The 13,252-nt window shown below is 54.8% G+C and overlaps 1 protein-coding gene across 1 annotated transcript in view; it reads left to right on the forward strand.

Moving 5' to 3' along the window:
* The first annotated feature begins 12,972 nt into the window (after window positions 1–12,972).
* Window positions 12,973–13,252, forward strand: part of LOC104396497 (POU domain, class 6, transcription factor 1-like) — a 13,022-nt gene continuing 12,742 nt past the window's right edge. Inside the window, exon 1 of the mRNA XM_010006347.1 lies at window positions 12,973–13,056. The gene's annotated coding sequence lies outside the window, so the exon portion shown is untranslated. The remainder of the gene's footprint in view (window positions 13,057–13,252) is intronic.

Genomic DNA, 13,252 nt, shown 5'->3' on the forward strand with positions numbered 1-13,252 from the left:
GGGGGTCTGTGCGGGGTACAGCGGGTCCGGCTGCCCGAGGGGCTGAGAAATGCAACTGGGGGGCGGGGGCTGCGTTTGCTCGTGCTCTGGGGGGGCAGTGTCGTGGCCCCCCCAGCGCCAGCTGCTGCCATCTGGGGGTCAGGGTTGGTCTCCACCTGATGAACCCTCCTTTAAGGGGCAGACACTGCCCCCTCCATTGAATTTCCCAGGGCTGTAGACTCTGCGGAGGAGGGTTCTGTGCCCCCCAAACTGACTGTGATGTCCCTCTGAGATGTCCTGGGCCATTGAGGTGGCTTCCAGACCCCGGACCCTGGCAGGACAGAGAGTGATTGATGCTGTGGGTGCTGCTTTAGGGGAGACAGATGGGACTTCTGACTGCACCAGCTTGAGAGATCTGAAGTCTGCTCCTGGTTTTGCCACACTCCTCTGGCATGACCTTGGCAGGCCAACTTAATCCCAGTCATCTCCTCCCTCTGTATGGAGTGGGAATAAAAATACTTTCCTGTCTGTCCTGAGAAAGGAGCAGATTCCTGGGAAGTCACCGTAAGCTGAGCTGGCTGTTGGGACAGGCTGGCTGGGGTTTGCATGGCAAACAGGCAGCCAAAAGGGGAACCCCAGCACCCTCAGCCACCCAGGCAGGGGGGCTTTATTTGGGATCAGGCTCTTGCCCCAGGAACCCTGTGAAGGTGGGAAGCAAAGCAAAGATGAAGAGACTCAGCCCAGGATGCAGCCCCCTGGGCTCCTCTTCCCGTTCCTGACAAACACCCCATGGCCTGCAGGAAAACGTGGCTCTTTCCTGGTGCAAAGAGGATTTTCCAGATAACTGAGTGAAACCACCCAGCTGGCAGGGAACCCCGGTCAACTGGTTTCAGGTTTTCCTCCCTTTTTTCAAGCAGGTTTTGGGACTCTCTGCTGGGTCTTTCCCTTCCCTTGCTGGGGCAGCAGATGTTCTGTGGAAGGGATTCAGGGTTCCCCCGTATTCCTGCTCGGGATCAAGGTGCTGGTGGCAGCTGTGCTTGTGCTGGGGCTCCTCCCTGGCAGCTTTACACAGGCTGGAGCCAAAATGATGCCAACCAACCTCTCCACCTCCTGCTCTTGTGTCTTTGCATCCCTCAAGCAAGATAATCCAGGCAGGGAAGTTCTTGCTGTGTCTCCAGGTTCTCCACTGATGCAAATTCCTGAGCTGGTTCCCCTCCTGCCAGGCTCCCCATGGCCGTGAGTCCAGGCCCAGCCCCTTGGTTTGCTTGATAAAATTTGTGATCATCCCCGAGTGGCCTCAGCTCTGCCTTTTTGCTGCCATTAAGAGATGAGTTGGGCTGGTAGATGAGTTTTCCTGGCCTCTTCTTTGGGATTTGGCTGCCCCAGCCCTGGCACAGGGTTTTCCAGGCATGAAGCTGACTTGACACTGTGGGTGAGGAATGCTGGGGAGCAGCCATGGCTCCTCAAAAAGCCTCCCCAGTGGAAAAAAACCAAACAAACAACAAATTCTAAAAAAATATTTTGCCATCCTGTGGTACAGATGCTGCCATCTTTCCTTTGCAGCCCTGATCACAGAATTTTTGGAGTTAGAAGAGACCTTAAGGATCATTGACCTCCAACTCCCTTGCATGGGCAGGGACACTTCCCACTAGAACAGGCTGCTCAGAGCCCCATCCAACCTGCCCTGAACAGCTCCAGGGATGGAGCCCCCACAGCATCTCTGGGCAGCCTGTTCCAGTGTGTCTTACTATCCTTACACTGAAGAATTTATGCCTGATCTCTAACCTAAATCTCTCTTCTTTCAGCTTAAAACCATTACCCCTTGTCCTCTCACTGCAGGCCCCTGTAAAAAGACCCTCCCCAGCTTTCCTGTAGCCCCTTCAGGTACTGGAAGGCCACTGTGAGGCCCCCCCAGAGCTTTCTCTTCTCCAGGCTCAACACCCTCAACTCCCTCAGCTTCTCCTCATCACAGAGCTGCTCCAGCCCTCAGATCATTTCTCTGGCCCTTCTCTGGACACGTTCCAAGCTCCACATCTTTCTTGTGCTGGGGGCACCAGAGCTGGACACAGTGTTCTGGGTGAGGTTTCAGCAGGGAAGAGCAGAGGGGCAGAATCACCTCTCTCACTCTGCTGGCCACACTTCTTTGGATACAGCCCAGGATGGAGTTGGCTTTCTGGGCTGGATCTGCACATTGGTGGCTCATGCCCAGCTCTTGATCCACTAGGATCCCTAGCTCCTTTTCCACAGGGCTGCTCTCAAGTGTGACCTCCCCCAGCCTGTGTTCATATCTTGGGTTACCTGGGCCCAGGTGCAGGACCCTGCACTTGGCCTTGTTGAACCTCATAAGGTTCATCTGGGCCCACTTCTCCAGCTTGTCCAGGTCCCTCTGGATGGCATCCCATCCCTCTGTTGTATTGACCACCCCACCCAGCTTGGTGTCATTGGCAAATTGCTGAGGGTGCTCTCAATGCCACTGCCAATTTGATTAATGAAGATGTTAAACAACATTGGGCCCAGCACTGACCCATGTGGGGCACCACTTGTCACTGTTTTCCATCTGGACTTAGAGCTGTTGACCACTACCCTCTGGATACAACCATCTAACCAGTGAACAGTCCACCCCTCAAACCCATATCTCTCCAATTTACTGAGAAGGATGTTGTGGGGGACTGTGCCAAAGGCCTTGCAGAAGTCCAGACAGATGACATCCACTGCTTCTCCCTGGTTGACTAATGTAGTCATTTTGTTGGAGAAGCCATTAGTTTGGCTTTGCCCCTGGTAAATCAGGCAGGATTTGCCCCTGGTAAAGCCCTGCTGGCTGTCCTGGATCACCTCCCTGTGCTCCACGTGCCTTAGCATTTCTTCTAGGAGGATGTGTCCCATGACCTCCCCAGGCACAGCTGGCTGTACAGCTTTGCTCAGCAGGGCTCTGCATCTCCTGCCTGCAGTCCTGTCCCTGGATGGGACAGTGGGGAAAAATCAACAGAATTGTTAAGAGTTGGAAGGAGCCTCTGGAGATCATCTGGTCCAACTCCCCCACTGAAGCAGGATCGCCTAGAGCACTTTACACAGGGCTGCCTCCAGGTGGGTTTTGAATATCAGAGATGGAGACTCCACAGCCCCCCTGGGCAGCCTGTCCCAGGGCTTTGCCATTCTCATTGTAGTGAAGTTTTTTCTTAGGTTTAAATGGAACTTCCCATGTTCCAGCTTGTGCCTGTTGCCCCTCGTTCTGACACTGGGAACTGCTGGGAAGAGCCTGTTTCCATCTTCCTGGCACCCACCCCTTAGATACTTGCATACATTGATAAGGTCTCCCCTCAGCCTTCTCATCTCCAGAATAGAGTCCCAGCTCTTTCAGCCTTTCCTCATAAGAGGGATGCTCCAAACCCCCTTCATCAGCCTCCTCTGGACTCTCTCCAGCAGTTCCCTGTCTCTCTTAAACTGGGGAGCCCAGAACTGGTCCCAGTTCTCCAGCTGTGGCCCCACCAGGGCAGAGCAGAGTGGGACAATGACCTCCCTGGACCCACTGGCCACACTCTTCTTTATGCACCCCAGGATTCCATTGGCTTCCTTGGCCACAAGGGCCCTTTGCTGGCTCATGGATCATTTAATGTCTATCAGGACTCCAGTGAGGTAGAAATTATATTTACATCCTTTTGCTGCTTAGTTGTGAAGGTTTGGATTTGGAGGCTGGGGCTGTCCGAGTGTCCTCCTGTCCCACCTACATTTCCTTTCCCTCCTGGCTGTCAGGGGTGAGGTTGGTGCAGGGAACCTCACCAGGCAGCCCCAGGGGTGGGTGGTTTTGAGCTCTGCTGGCAGCAACGTGTCCCATCACATCCCCTGCCTCCGTTTCCCCAGCAGTGAATGCAATAAAGTCTCAAAAGCAATCAAGTTTAGAAAGGTAAAAAGGCATTTGAAGAGGGAAGCTGATCTGTGAAGTGGGAGAAATCTTTGCAAAGTGCTGGGGTGTGCTGGGGTCCAGGTCTCCACTGCTGTGACACCTGGAACTAGGCTTTGAAAAGTAATTCCCACTGATGCCACCATTTCCAGCCTGGATCTTTCCCCTCTGAATGTGGTGAAGAGAAAATCATGGGAGCTGGTCAGATGGTGGGGACGGCTGCTTGGGGCTGCATCTTCCAGGAAGTGGGGCCACAGCCCAGACCTGTCCCCCTTTGCAACAGGGGGGCTTTGCTGGGAGGTCTCGGGGTGTTTGCACCTCGTTGGGCTGTGACTTCAAACCCACCTCAGGGCAGTCACCAGGGGCTCAGGACCAGCTTTTAGAGCTCGTCTGCCTGAAGCTCATGGCACCTTCAGCCTCCTCAGCCTTGGATTGGGGTGTCTGTCCAAAGGAATTAATCCAGGATAACGACGGCAAGTAATTAGCCACGTCCAAAGTGTCTTCTGCATGGAGCAGGTTTTAATTAACCTCTTAGGGTTTCCTACCTGTAGCAAGTTGGTTCAAACTTAGATTTCCACCCACTTGGGATCTAAGTGGCTACATCTCTGACTCATCAACACTTGTAATTAACACACCAATTATATTCACAGTGAGACTCGGAGCATCTTAAATTATCTTTCCCTTCCCCCCCCCTCCACCTCCTTTTTTTTATTTTTATTTTTTTAAATATTATTATTTTGTGCATTTCATTTCCTTGCCACCATCTGTTGCGAAATGGCTGTCGTCTTGCTGCGTGCACTTAACACCACCATCTGGACAAATTATTTGTCCCATTAATTGCAAAAAAAAAAAAAAAAGGAAAAGTGTGAAGAAATGGAATGAAATGGTATGAAATGGTGGTGCTGGTGCTGACCCAGGAGGAGCAGCTCCCTCCCCAACTCCGAGCGTGCTTCCCGACTGCGCTGAGCCTGACATCGTGAGATGTCTGTTTAATCATCTAGGGCACTAATTGGTCTCTTTGCACGGGGCTGAGAAAAAGGTCTCTCTCCTCTCCTCTCGGTGTTATCTGAGTCTTCTCCCACGGGGCAGGTCAGGAGGGACCCGTGGCTCAGGTGGGGGTAGAGGCAGCAGTTGGGGCAGGGTTTTCATCCCCCCTTCAGCCTTTGGATGCACTTGAGTAAATCTGTGGTTCTGGGAGAGGCTCCTGAACTTCATTTGGGGTGGATGTGATGTAGGCTACTAATTAAAAGAAGGAAAATGCTGGGAAAATCACTTAAGAGAGAGTAGAAGCACCCAGCATAAGAGCAGAATCTGCAAAACCACTCAAGGTAAGGGGAACTGGAGGAAAAGGAATGTTCCTGGGAATCAACAACCTGTCCTTGAAAACAGGGCAACATGAAAGGGGTGAAAGGGAGAACTCCCACAACTTACCTTGGTGTGAAGTAGAAGCAAATAATAGAGAACTCTGACTAATTGGACTTGCCTCATTAACGTACTATTAGCATACTAAAATACCCACCCATAGGGTAGAGGCACCCCTGCTAAAAAAAGCCCCCAACCCTTTGGGCATGTGTAGTGAAATGTTTAAGGGCTGCCACTTTAAGTGGAAGCAAAGAACTAGTTAACCAATCATGTCCAGGAGTGATAGTGAGAGATAAAGTAATTCTGCATATTCCTGTGTCCAAGAGAGGCCCCTTGTGTTTCAGCAGGGTGAGCTTGCTTTGGGGCTTTCCCCCAGCACCCATTTCTGTGCAGTTAGGAATTAAAAGCAGATATCCCAGCCGTGTGGATCAGCTCATTGCAGAGTGGTAATGGACCCCACTTTGGGGCATGGATGTGGGTGGGTGACAGGGAGGTGTTCAGTGCTCCCTACATCACCAGAGTCCCCACCAGACCCTGAGACTGAGAAAAGCCCACACATGCATTAGCTTTTTGGTACCACAGGCTCTGGGGACAGTTTGCCCAGGGGCTTGAGCTCCCAGAGCTCCTCTGCCCTCTGGCAGTGATGAGGAGCAATAAGGGAGAATGAAGTTGCAGGGATGGGGGTGCTATGGAGTTGTCCCCTGTCTCCCAGAGCTGGCGTGTGGGATCCTTGGTGCTCTGGGGCAGTGCAAGAGCAGGCAGAGCTCAGCCTGGTTTTTCTTTCCCCACAGCCCGACCCCGGAGCTGCAGCTGAGGAGCAGAACGTGGCAGCCCAGCCCCATCTGTCCAGGAGTGTCCTTCCACCCCAGAGCAAACAGTGAGTGAGTAGGAGGGCTGCTGCCCCTTCCCACACTGCCCTGGAGGGCACTGCAGTGATCCCACTGGATTTCAGCTCCCTACTCCCCCTGCAGCAGCCTCAGTGCTCCCCATCTGCTCCAGGCCCTGCTCCATGGGTGGTTTCAGGTGTGCAGGAAGAGTCTCCCCACAGACCAAACAGCCCCTTCCCTACCAGCTGTGGTCACTGTGCCCTCACCTGCTGTACTGGGATCCTAGTTTGGGCTCAGCTGCCCCCTCTAATGCACAGGGGGAGCTGGGGAGGGATCCCTGGGTTGGATGAGAGCAAGAAGCTTTCCCACCTCTTCCAGGCTCAGGTGTAGGAAAAAGCTTCCAGGAGACACTGGAGGTTTGTTCCTTGTTAGCAAAGCCCTGAGGGCTGCTCTGCTTGTGTGGGGCCCATCTGGGCCAGTGTGGTCTGGTGGTGCAGGGGGAAGATAAAGTGATGCCCAGCAGCTACCTGGAGCACGTGGATTGTACCCATGGGGTGCAAACCCCACTGTGTCCCCAACAACCCCCCCCCACCCCTTGCCAGCTGCTCTCTGGAGCGTTTCCCTTCCCTTGCTTGCTCTTCTTGCAGCAGGACACTTTGCACGTCAGTTTTGCTGCTTGCCTCCTCCTCACAGGCAGCACCACTATCCCTTGCTCTGGCTTCCTCCCCGTTTGCTCTGGCTGCTGGAGAGCTCATTAACTTTTAATAATGCCAGCTGCCTGTGTGAGCCACTCGCTTGTCCCTTGCCCTGTTCAGTGTTGCACTAGAATAAATTGTTAATTAAACTGTGCACCAGCATCTCCAGGTGTTTGGCTGCTCTGAAGCTAAGGCCAGGTTTAAGAATTCACAGCAGCTAGTGGAGATCAGTCACTGGCTGCTCTAAAAGTCAGGCAAGGGGCAAAGTCCTGGATCCTGTGTGGATTTTTGGGTTGAGCCTGGCAGGGCCAAGGAAGGGGAGAGCTGGAGGGAGTGGCTGGTGAAGGGGGTACCCCTGTCTCTGCTGGGGCTCCAAGCATCACTTCCCTGCAGACAATAAATAACAAGTGGTGTGTACAAAAGCCAGCCAAAGGGAATTAGATGCTCAGCCCCTGTTGAGTTTCAAATGAGAATTTGGCTCTTAATTCAATTTAGGCCCCCTTAGATCATCAGGATCCCAATAACTATGTTTGCTAATTGCATACAAATGCCAGCTCCATCTTGGGATACGCTCAGTGGCCTCAGCAGGAGCCTGGTGGCTTCTGAGATGCAGAGAAATGATGAAGGGCTTGTAAAACAGCACTGGGGAATGTTTTCTGGATTCTGGAAGTGCCTCCTGGGATGACACGATGGGCTGATGTTTCAGAGTGGAGCAGAGGGATGCTCACCCCACGCCAGATTCCCTGGCAGCAGTTAAAACTGATGGATGAGATGCAGTAACACAAGTTTGGGACTGAAATGCTCTTTTGGAGGACCTATGAGCCCAGGGAGGCTCTGCCCAACCTCTGCCTCTTTCACACACATTTGCAGAGCTTGTGGGGGCTGAGCTGGCTGGTTCCTGTGGTGCCAGCAGCCCTGGTGGGGCAGAGACAGGGCTGGTGGGTACCAGCTGGGGGTGAGCAGACCCTGCCCAGGGTTTTGGGACAGCTCAGGCAGGGAGAGCTGGGGTCTGGCTGCATCTCCCAGCAAGGCCCCAGGCTCCTGAGCAGCTACACAAACAAGGACACCTTGACACATGCACCGAGTCATTTTGAATGTCATCCAGGCTGGCTGGTTAAATGTGTCCCCGAGACGTTCCTAATAAAAAATTCATAAGCCTCTTGTGAAGGCAACGATGCTTCTGCAAGGCAGTGAGGGGACAGTACCTGACCAAATGAGTTAATGAAGGGTGTTGGAAGAGTTGCCTTCCAATAGGTGGGCTGAGCCCCTTCCCTCCATGAAGACTCATTTCACCAGCTTTATGAAGTATCCCCACCAATTTAAGAGCAAATCAACTCTCCTTGTGGCCAGTGTCAGGGGCTTGGCAGAGTTGTAAAGTGTCATGCAGGGACTTTGGGGACCTGCTCTGGGCCTCACCTGGTGAGGTGGTCTCATGTGGGCTTTGCCTGTTTTTTGGGGGGGTTTTCAAAGCCAGCTGTAGGAATTGTCTCCTCAACTCCCAAAGGGAGGGAGAGGGGGCCTGGCCCTTGGAATGACCCTTTCCTTGCTCTGCTTGTACATTTGATGCCCACTCCATGAATTACTCTACCCCATAGCTATGACCTCTTTGCCAAGAGGGTGGGAGGTGGTGGGAGGTACCTGAGATGCCAGAGCCTCCCAGGGAGGAGGACACATCTCCATGGTGTGGGGCAGGAGGGCATTAACAAGGTCTGCAGTGCCCTGAGCCACAGCTGGGGCCAGCACAGAGGGGGAGAGCTTGAGCCAGAGAGGAGCAGGGAGGGGGTGTGAGAGGCCAGGTTTGCTCTGCACCCTGGGTGGAGCCAGCGTGTGACCCCTGAGCTGCTCACTGGAGAGGTGACAAAACCCCCTTGTGTCCCCTGCTTGCAGCATGTGGAAGGTCTGAGGCCTCTCCCACCTGTTCCTGGACACCATGGACACGGAAGCCACGCAGCCCCAGGAGGCTTCGCTGACAGTCAACGAGCAGGTACGAGCACCAAGGGCTCCATTCCCACCAAGGAGAGAGGAGCTGGGGTTCAGCAACAGCCTCAGCCCCACCACCTGGGGTGAAAAATCACCTGGTGCCTGCCCCACCACCTGGGGTGAAAATCTACCTGGTGCCTGCCCCACACTCCCAGCCGGCCCGTTTGCCCGCACACCTGGGCACACAGAAGTTCAGCTCCATCTTTTGGAGCTTGGCTGCCTCATCTTGTGTTGAGTGTTTTTTTTTCATGAGGAAGAACAGGCAGGAGGTCTCCTCCTCTCATCCTGTGCCCTCTTGTCCCACTGGGGCTGCTGCTCCCAAGAGATCCTTGCTCGGGGCTTTGGCTGCCTGAGCCGTGGCAGAGCTGGGGGAGGAGCAGGGAGCTCTGCTCATCACTCCCCCCCCTCCCCGTGTCCCCAAGTACTGTCACACAGGGGAAATCCTATCGAGATGCAGAGTGTGCCTGGCCCCAGGTCGCCCCCCTGGCCCTCCCTCCAGAGCTGCCATGCAGGGCTGCAGATGTCACCTGCTGGCACAGGCAGAGCTGGGGGTACCAGAGCCCAGAACTGCTGATGACCTGGAGCAGTGAGGTGCTGGAGGGGCTGCAGCCCCCAACCATCCCTCCTCAAGGGGCCAGGGGTGCTGGTTTGTTTTGTCCCATGGGGCAGGGTGACCCTCTTCACTCTGCCCTGGGCTGGGGACACTGCTGGGGCGTGGGGGGGGGGTCAGGTGCCAGGAGCTGATGGACATCTTGGGGCATATTTGCAGGTTATTGTCATGTCCAGCCACGAAACTATCCGAGTGCTGGAGGTGGGTGTGGACACCCCACTCCCTGCCGAGGAGGACCAGAAACCCCTGGAGATCCCCCCAGGGGAAGGGGCACAGGGAGAGCCCAGCCTGGCGGGCAGAGTGGAGCCCAAGCCCAGCACCCAGAGCCCCTGCACTGAGGAGGTGCCTGGTAAGACATTGTCCTTTCCCCTGGGCTTATGGCCAAGGCCAATGGGATGAGATTCAACAAGACCAAATGTAGGGTCCTGCACTTTGGTCACAAGGACCCCAGACAGTGCTACAGGCTGGGGAAGAGTGGGTGGAGAGCAGCCTGGCAGAGCAGAGAACTGGGAGCACTGGTTGACAACCAGTTAAACATGAGCCAGCACGAAGGCCAGTGGCATCTGGCATCAGGAATGGTGTGGCCAGCAGGAGCAGGGATGTGATTCCCCCCCTGTGCTCAGCACTGGGGAGGCCTCAGCTCGAGTCCTGTGACTGGTTCTGGACCTTCACTGCAAGAAGGACCTTGAGCTGCTGGGGCAGGTCCAGAGGAGACAAGGAGGCTGGTGGAGGGACCAGAGGGAAAGTCTTACAGGGAGCTGAGGGAGCTGGGGTTGTTTAGCCTGGAGAGGGGGACCTTCTCACTCTCTGCAACCACCTGAAGGGAGGTTGTGCTCAGGTGGGGTCTGGGCTCTTCTCCCAGGCAACTGGGACAGTGACAGGACAAGAGGGCCTGGCCTGAAGCTGCTCCAGGGGAGGTTTAAGTTGGACATTAGGAAGCACTTCCTCATGGAAAGGATGATCAGACATTGGGATGGACTTCCCAGGGAAGTGGTGGAGGCACCATCCCTGGAGGTGCTCCAGGAAAGGCTGGAGGTGGCACTTGATGCCCTGGTCTGGAGATGTGGAGGTGTTGGTCATAGGCTGGACTTGAGGATCTTAAAGGTCTTTTCCAGCCTTGGTGATTCTGGGATTCTGTGATTCATTCCCTGGGCTGTTCATCCTAGCAAGCCAAGTTGGGCTCTGGACCACAGGGTTGGAGCCAATGGGACCAGCTATGCCCATCAGTGCAGGCAGACCCAAACCCCAGTCTGCAGCATCCCCATCCCTAGCTTAGGAGTTAACAAAACCAGTTCCTTCTCTGGGAGCTGATGAGAAAGAGCTTCCTGCATCCAGGACAGCCCTCAACCACGGGCTTGAAACAGAGAGGACATTTGTCAATGAGCAGTTTTGCTGGGGAGCTGGGTTTTCCTGCAGCCACCTTGAGCAGGGCCTTGGCTTTCCTCCCCTCCTCACCCCAGGATGCTGAGCTTGCTGTGGGTACATCCCTTCTCCCATGGGAATGCAGCTCTGGAAACAGGCCTTTGGGGACATCCTGCTTTATTCCTTACTGCTCTTTGGCCAGCACCCCAGTCCTTCTGCAGATCCATCCTGAATCTGCCTGCAGGGCCCCTGCCCCGTCCCCTCTCCTGCCACCCTTGTGCTTGGTTTAATAATAGCACTGTCCTCTGGTTGTCACCTCTGGGCTGTGCTCAGGACACAACCAGATTCTTATGCTTTTCAAAAAAAAAATAAATAAACAACAACAAATGGGCAGGATTTGAGTTTGTTTGAGGCTGGTTGGTAAAAAGGAGGGATGAGTCAACAGGGGCAAGTGTAAAGTTCTGCATCTGGGGAGGAACAAGCCCAGGGAGCAGCACAGGGTGGGGGGACCTGCTGGGGAGCAGCTCTGGAGACAAGAACCTGGGGGTCCTGGTGGCCAACAGGATGACCATGGGGCAGCAACGGGCCCTGGTGTCCAAGGAGGCCCATGGGCTCCTGGGGGGCCTCCGGAAGAGTGTGGGCAGCAGGTCAGGGAGGTTCTCCTGCCCCTCTGCTCTGCCCTGGAGGGGCATCTATGGAGAACTGGGCCCAGGTCTGGGCTGCCCAGTTCATAAAGGATAAGGAGCTGCTGGAGAGAGTCCAGCACAGGACCAGCAAGATGATGAGGAGACTGGACCATCTGCCCTATGAGGAAAGGCTGAAAGAGAAGGGGCTGTTCAGCCTGGAGAGGAGGAGACTGAGGTGGGGTCTCATCAATGCTGATCAATGTCTACAGGGGATGTCAGGAGGATGGGACCAGGCTCTTCTCAGCATTGTCCAGGGGAAAGGGGCACAAACTGGAGCACAGAAGGATCAAGCTAAACATAAGGAAAAGCTTCTTTCCTGTGAGGGTGACAGAGCCCTGGGCCAGGCTGACCAGAGAGGTTGTGGAGTCTCCTTCTCTGGAGACATCCCAAACCCACCTGGATTTGTTCCTTTGGGATTTACTGTAGATGACCCTGTTCTGGCAGGGGGTTGGGTTGGATGATCTTCAGAGGTCCCTTCCAACCCTGACCACTCTGTGACTCTCTGAGTGTCCCTCCATGCTGGGGGATGCTCTGGTCCTGCTGCCACGGCCTGGAGGTGCGTGGGCTTTGGGGGGCAATGTACAACAAACAAAAAAGGCTTTTACGTATATTCAAGACCTGTAGTTCTTTCTGGGCAAGGAACCAAACCCAAGAAACACCTGGTTTTTAGCTGTGGAAAATATTTATTTGGTAATTTACTTTTTTTTCTGCCAAAGGAAAAGGCAGGAAAAGAGAGTTTTGCTTCTTACAAAAACAGAACAGAATTAAGTGGATTTTATACTCAAGGGTTGCCATTATTAGAAGTTGAGCAGAATAAATAAAAGAGATTGCTCAAAAAGCTTAGGTCTTTTGCAAGTAATAAATATGGATTAGGAGCAAGGACTCCCCTTGCTTGGATGTTCATGGTAATATAAGAAATATTAATATATTCTTTGAATTTGGGTGTAAGGTGAAAAGACACCAAACAAAGCTCAGCCCACAGGCATCCCCCCTCTTTCAGCCTCTAGCCAGGCCATCTTGATCCCTTCCCCTTCCAGCTCCCCCTTCCCAGGGGAGCAGTTCAGGGGCTGACACCACTTTCCTTGCTGCTAATTTTGGAGCCAGCAGCTGGTGGAGGAAAGTATCTCCCCCAGGATCCAACAGCCCAAGAGAGGTGCCCACAGCCCGGGGAACCACTCACACCCAGTTGCTCCTTTTTGTCCCCTGACCCCACTATTTCCCACACTTATTCCTTCCCAAATCACCCAAACTTCTCCATTCTACATCCTTTGCCTCCTCCCCAAATCATCCCATAAGAAGCCCCCAGATGCCCTCCCCTGTGCCCTGTAACTGGGCACTAACCCCCCCTGGGGACCCCGTGCTGGGCTTCACAGCAGCTCCCTGGGGCTGCTGCTCCCCTGGGACACCCATGGGAGGGGTTTCACCCCCTGGCTGTGCATCCTTTGGGTGCCCCCCACCCTCACCCCCATCCCTGGTGCGGACGAGCTGCTCAACCACCACCACCTGTCCAACCTGTCTCCTCTGCCCTTCCCCAGGCAAAGCCAAACCAGCAGCCAGAGCCTCCCCCACCACCGTCCCCTCCGGCGGCACCTTCAGCCACCCCACGAGCCAGCACCCTCAGACCTTGGCCCCGCTGGCCGTGCAAGCCCCCCCGCAGGTAACTACCCTGCAGCAGCAGCAGGGATGAGGGAGGGCTGGGGTGGGGGACACGCTGGGGACCCCCGGGAGGCACCCACTTGCTGTAGGCAAACCCTGAGCGCGGAGGCGGCCGCCGGGGGCGCGGGGGGGAGGACCTACACCCCGAACCGAGGCGGTTTCCCCTCTGCTTGGCGCCCTCCCCGAGGGCCTCGTGC

Source organism: Chaetura pelagica, unplaced genomic scaffold, assembly GCF_000747805.2.
Source record: "Chaetura pelagica isolate M959 unplaced genomic scaffold, ChaPel_1.0 scaffold291, whole genome shotgun sequence".
Taxonomy (NCBI): domain Eukaryota; kingdom Metazoa; phylum Chordata; class Aves; order Apodiformes; family Apodidae; genus Chaetura; species Chaetura pelagica.